The sequence below is a fragment of the Mustela nivalis genome (assembly GCF_964662115.1).
Source record: "Mustela nivalis genome assembly, chromosome: 9".
In the NCBI taxonomy this organism is placed as follows: Eukaryota; Metazoa; Chordata; class Mammalia; order Carnivora; family Mustelidae; genus Mustela; species Mustela nivalis.
In genome coordinates this window covers 31,454,449-31,460,558 of record NC_139028.1, presented here as the reverse complement: position 1 = coordinate 31,460,558, position 6,110 = coordinate 31,454,449, and positions in this window count along the sequence as shown.

Sequence of the window (6,110 nt, the reverse complement as noted above, 5' to 3'; positions counted from 1 at the left end):
TGCTGAGACTCGGGGGCAGGTCCTCCCGGTTTGGGTGGCCCAGGCTCTGGGAAGGAAGAAGTTCATGGGTGGGTGTGAAGTGAGGAAGAGCTAAAGGGAGAAGTTCTGCAGCAGAGAGCCATGCCTGGAGGGGGAGCAGTACTGAGGAGAGGGCCCGCCATGGGACGGAAGGGCTCTGCATCTGTCCCTGAGCCCAGTCTCTGGCACAACTTGGCTGTCGATCAGATGATGCTCAAAGCAGCAGTCCTTGGCTCCAGGAGGTCTTTTCCCAAAGTGGATGATGGAGATGACGCACTGGGAAGCTTTGTGGCTCCCAGGATGGGGCGGGGGGAGGGTACATGGGGATACACATTCATTCCCCCAACACGCAGCTTCCGTCTCCGGGACACCAGCTGCAGGGTTGGGGCTGGGTGTGGTGGGCAGAGGAGACAGGTGCACCGCTGTCTCTTCCTTGGGGAGTGGGGAGGGCATGGGCTCCTCTCCCCAGAACTCGCCCAGGGGCTGGATTGGTCAGGCTGATGGAGGCCACGGCTTGTGGCCATGAGAAAGGAAGAGCCCTATTATTTGCCATCTCTTTCTCCACCCTCCTTTGCTCTGATGACCTTGAAGAGCCTTTTGTTCCTCCTGTTCCAGTTCAGTTTCCATGGGAACTGGAGTGGCCGCGTCATCTCTCTGCTGAGGTGCCGGCCCCCAGGATGCCACGAACACCTAGGGGAAAAGCTGGCAGAGAACAATAAGCCATCTCAGAAATTACCCCGCAGGCCACTTCCTTATATTCTGCCTCCTCGCTTATATTCTGCCTAAAACCTCACTAGGGTTTTAGAGGTTCAGTTTGTGTCCCCGTGCTCACGGAGGCTGTGGGGGACTAGGTGCTCTCTTTCATTCCATCTGGATCTTTGGTCCTTAGCAACTGGCCTGGGCCTGGTTGGTGTGTGATAATTGCTTCCTGAGGGATTCATGGGCGGGGACTGTGGGCACATGAAGTAATGCCATGTCCTCTCAATAAATCCAGATAACAACATAGGGCTCTTTGAGTTCTGGCCTCTCCCCAAATGTGCCACCTGACGAAGTGACTTCATGACGCAGTCATGAACTAGATGCATTTTATTTGAACTTCTCAAACAAGATAATGGTCTATTGACAAGTGGTCACTTACAGCCTGATTGATTGATAATGATAGAACTTTCTGCAATAGGCTGTGGGGTGCTCAACAGGACCTTGGACAGGGGACAGAGTTGAAATGAACCATCTCCTCACATTAGTTCTTACAGAGCTGTTGAAAACAGACTCTGGAGCCGTGTTTCTGGCTCAGATCACAGCTCTGCCACTTAGGAGCTATCCGAGTCACAGTGTCCTCATCTGTAAAATGGAATGATAACAGACTTAATCTCATAGACTTGCTGCATTAAGTGGATGGATACACAAAAAGTACTCAGAACAGTACCTCCCCAGGGTAAGTTCTAGAAATCTTATTACCATCATTATCCTGTTTTACTCATTCCAAGAGACATCTCTGAAATCTGAATAACTTTTTTTTCTATCTTCTTGGTAGATAACATATGGTGTGGGTTACAGTAGGTTGTATTTTAGATTCAGTTCAATTCATTATTGTTGTTGTAATTATTTCCAGCCTCTAGCACAATATCTGGTAAATAACGAGGACTCGATGTACTTTTAGAAAAATCTCATTCTCTGGAGACTTAGACCTCCCAGTCGTCTCCCCAGACCTTCCCCTCCTGGAGTCAGATTGCTTAAAGGTATGGCAGTGTGATCGTCAGTGTGGGCTCAGTGATGATCAGAATAGAAGCCCCATCAGGCAGACAAGCAGCTGCTGATTCTAGACATGTGGTCATCTCATTTCCTTCTCCTTAGCCATCAGGCCAGATGTTTTAGCTGGCTTTTCAGTGTTGGGTGGGTATGTTGACTCATTTTGCATCATTCTGATAATCAGAAGGAGTCTTGTGTTTGGATTACTAAGAGTTCTCCAGAGAAACAGAACCAAGAGGATATGTACTACATATATAAAAGTAATTGGATTGTGAAATTATATGGCTGGCAAGTCCCAAACCTACAGAGTAAGACAGCAGGCTGGAGACCCATGGGGGAGCCAGTGTTGCAGTTCAAGTCTGAAGACCATTTACTGCAGAATTCTTTCATGCTCAGGGGAGGACAACCTTTTGATCTAGCCAGGCCTTCAACTGATTGGGTGAGGCCCACCCAGGCTACAGAGGGCAATCTGCTTTTCTCAGTCTCCTGACATAAATGTTAATCTCATTCAAAATACCCTCACAGAAACATCCAGAATAATGTTTGTCAGACTATCTGGACACCTTGTCCTAACTAAATTGTCACAAAAATTCGCTGTCACAGTGACTTGCACAGAAGATGTCTGGAATAAAGCTGTTGTGTCCTTGCCTTGGGGAGACCACTGCCCCTCTGCTGTAAAGTTCTGCTGGTCTGGACTAAATTCTACAATTGTGTCCTCTATTACCCTCCAATAACCCTGCACGTTAGGGAGCAATATCTTCATTTTTCCAATGAAGAAACAAAAATCAGAGTTTATATGACTTATTAGTACATAACTCTGGGCAACCAGGCAATGCAGTGACCCAAAGCCAACCTTATCTGTGGTTATCTCCTGCTTGTCAAAGATAATAGTAATTATGGTTGCTGTTGTTTTATTATATTTAGGACTTAGGCTTACTATATTTCAGGCACTCCTCTAAGCACTTGAGATATATTAACATTTAAAATGAGCTCAAGATCTTAACCATCCCCTAGAATGCTGCAGACAGATGTGATAAACAAGTCATTTGAAGGTGTGAAATTCCTGCAAACCCCATTGCCTGGGCTGCCCCCACCCCAGGGCTCTGGGCTGCCTGGGGCTAGCAGTCCCTCTCCCACCTGCCAAGCTCCTTCCCTGCTATTTTTACTGAACAACTGATTAATGCCCGCTCAGGGTGGGCACGCCCACTTCATGGCATTTGCATCTCATCAGTTCTTTGCACCTTCTAATTGCTTCTGAGATTATTTCCTCTCTGTTGGACGCATCTGATGAGGAGAGGAGGACATGTACAGGAATGGGGGACACTAGCAATACCCCGGGCTCATCCACATCCGCCGTCCTGCACTCTCATTTTGCACCTTTTCTTCATTGTCCGTAGCTCAGCCCTGCCATCCCCGTGAGAAACGTGAACTTCATCAGCGGGACATCTGTCTGTCCCTGAGCGTTCACGCAAGGGCTGGAGTCTTGTGAGCATATGGCTGCTGTAATGTCTTTGTCCTCATCCTGACTCTCAGTAGAACTATCTTTGCAGTGAAAACCCATTTCTCTCTCAAGTCAGGCCAGAGCTGGGGGTGGGGGAGGCACGAGAAAAGAAAGGAGGTGTCACCTTGATTGACAGGCTAGTTTGCATGTCTAGAGAACATGGGTCATTATGTGGTGTGGGCATTCAAGGGGGTGGGGAGCACTGAAGCTTGGTTTGGTTAAGAGGAAAAAGGGGTTGCTGACTTCACCTGGGCAGGGGAGAATAAACAGGACTTTAAAAAGGCAATGGGAGGGGAGAAAGAAGGCAGTGGGGACCACAGGGAGTAATGGGACGGGGATGTCCCACAAAGGGGGTTCTCCACTGAAGGGTTGCCCTCGTGGTCCACATCTCAGTGCTCCCATTTTCTCGCAGATGATCCCCTACTGTCCCTTTTCCAGGAGCTCATTCCTACAAGCATTTCACCATGGTAGGCTTCTAGCACCTGCAAACAACAGCACACAGTCAGAACCCTAAACTCAGCCCCCAGCCCATCTCTCTCCAGACGTCCACTGCCCCGGTTCTTCCGTCGGCTTCAGAGCCGATCTTTCAGAAGGATGTGTATACCGTCAGCCTCTGACTTCTACCTCCCATGCCTCTCGGTCCCTAGAGGCTCTTTTTCCTCTGCACGCACAGTCCCCTGTGACATCTCTTGCTCAGGGACATTTGTCAGTCCTCACCACTGTCTGGCTCTTGGCAGCATACGGCAATATTCACCACTTGCTTCTCCTTGAAGGGCACTCTCCTGTGTGCCCAGGGACCCCAGGCAGGTGCTACTAGTTTGTTCCCTACCTTTCTGACTGTCCCGTCCAGGCTTCTTTCCCAACATGCATTCACTAGGACATGGTACCAGGGGCATGTCATTCTTTTTCCAAACCTGATCCTTCTCCACTAGCTTTGTCCCCAGAAGGATGCTCCCTGAACATCCAGTCACTCAAGCCCAAAACAAAGGGGTCAGTCTTTTCTCTCTCTCACCCTACTCTGTCCACTCCTCTCATTCCTATTACTGGGTCCTCTTCACTGTACCTTTTGAATGTCTCCAGTTAATTCTGTGTGTCAGTTTGAAGAATTAAGTTGCCTTAACTGGCCACAGAATGCTCAGATGAAACATTGTTTCTGGAGTTGGAATTAGCGCTTGAATCAGTGGACTTAAAGCAGGTTGCCTTCCCCAACAGGGGAGGGCTTCCTCCAATCCATCGCTGGCCTGAATGGGAAAAAAGGCAGAGGAAACAGGAATTTTCTTTTTTTTTTTTCCTGCCTCGCTGTTGAGCTGAACATCTCATCTTGTTTTCTCCTGCCTTCAGATTGGCTCCCCTCATTTGTAAGCATTTGGGCTCAGACTAAATTATACCGCTGGCTTTCCTGGGCCTCTAGTCCACAGATGGCACAGGGTGGTTGAGCCAATTGCTGTCATAAATCTCTCTTTCTTTACATATATATATAAAAATAAATAAATATATATTCATTTAAATATATATTTAATTAAATATAATTATATGTAATATATAAATATATGTTATATTAATATATTATATTAATATATTTAATTTAAAATATGAAATAATTATATATATATATATATATATATATATATATATATATAAGCCAACATACTCTATATAATATATACAGGCATATATTTACACACACATATATCTATATATCTTATAGGTTCTGTTTATCTGGAGATCCCTGATATAGGTAGAGATCTCTGCTGATTTACTTCTATTCTCCTAGTCCAAACCACCAACATCTCTTCCCTGGACTAATAATTCACTTCTAACCAATTTCCCTACATCCGTTCCTGCCCTTCCTCTATCTGATTCTCCACCCCACAGCCAAATTGATCTTTTAGAAAATGGCAAATGTCATCATTTGGCAGCTGCTCTATTTAAAACCTGCCCGTAACCTCGTTTTGCTGCAGACCAAAACCCTCCCCACGGCCGGGAGGGCGTCTGAGCTGGCTCCGGGGAGGTCGACCACACACCAGCCACATCGCCTTCTCTATCACCACCCCCCACCTCGTGCTCAGGCACTGTCACTTGCTCCCACACCCCAGGCTCCTGCCCTCTTCCTGGGTTTTTCACAAGCTGCACCCTATGTCTGAGTACCTTTACTTTCTTAGCCTTTACCTAGTTCTTGTTTCCTTCTTATAAGTTCTCTCAGGGCACTCTGTTCTGAGCAGATCTCGAAATGCTAATTCAGCATTAATCATAGAATTCGTTTTCAGATACCTCCCCTACTCCCCAAATGGCTGCTTCTGTCCATCTGCTTCTCTGCGGTGCTGTGCCCACTAGGACCTCAGGAATCCCCACAACACCCCGACCTCTCTCCTGCTGGCTGGCTTTGCCCTCGAAACCACAAATATGTTTGCTGCACTTTCATACTTAAAAACTCTTTGGTGGCTTCCAATGACCCACAGCTCTACCTGTCAATCTTTTCCACTTGGATGAAGGGGTTCCAGGACGTTACACAGAACAGCCCACATTAGGCACAATATTCTTCTAAAGTTTCACAGTGCACTTTAGAAATTCATGTGAAGTCTATATTCTAATCTATAATATCCATTTGGGAAAAAATAGAAACTATGTTTCCCCACAAAATCCACACACACTAAAATGGATGCACCAAGCAGCCATCTCATAATGTCCGTGGGGCCCCTGTACGCCATCATGATTGCCATGTGCTCCCAGGAATAGAAGCCTGTAAGTTTCAGAAGGTCAAATTTGATGCTTTTCGTAGAAGATGAGGTTGGGTCTTAACCCCACCCCTTTGGTCTATCTCTGGGTTTCCCACAGCTGCCAT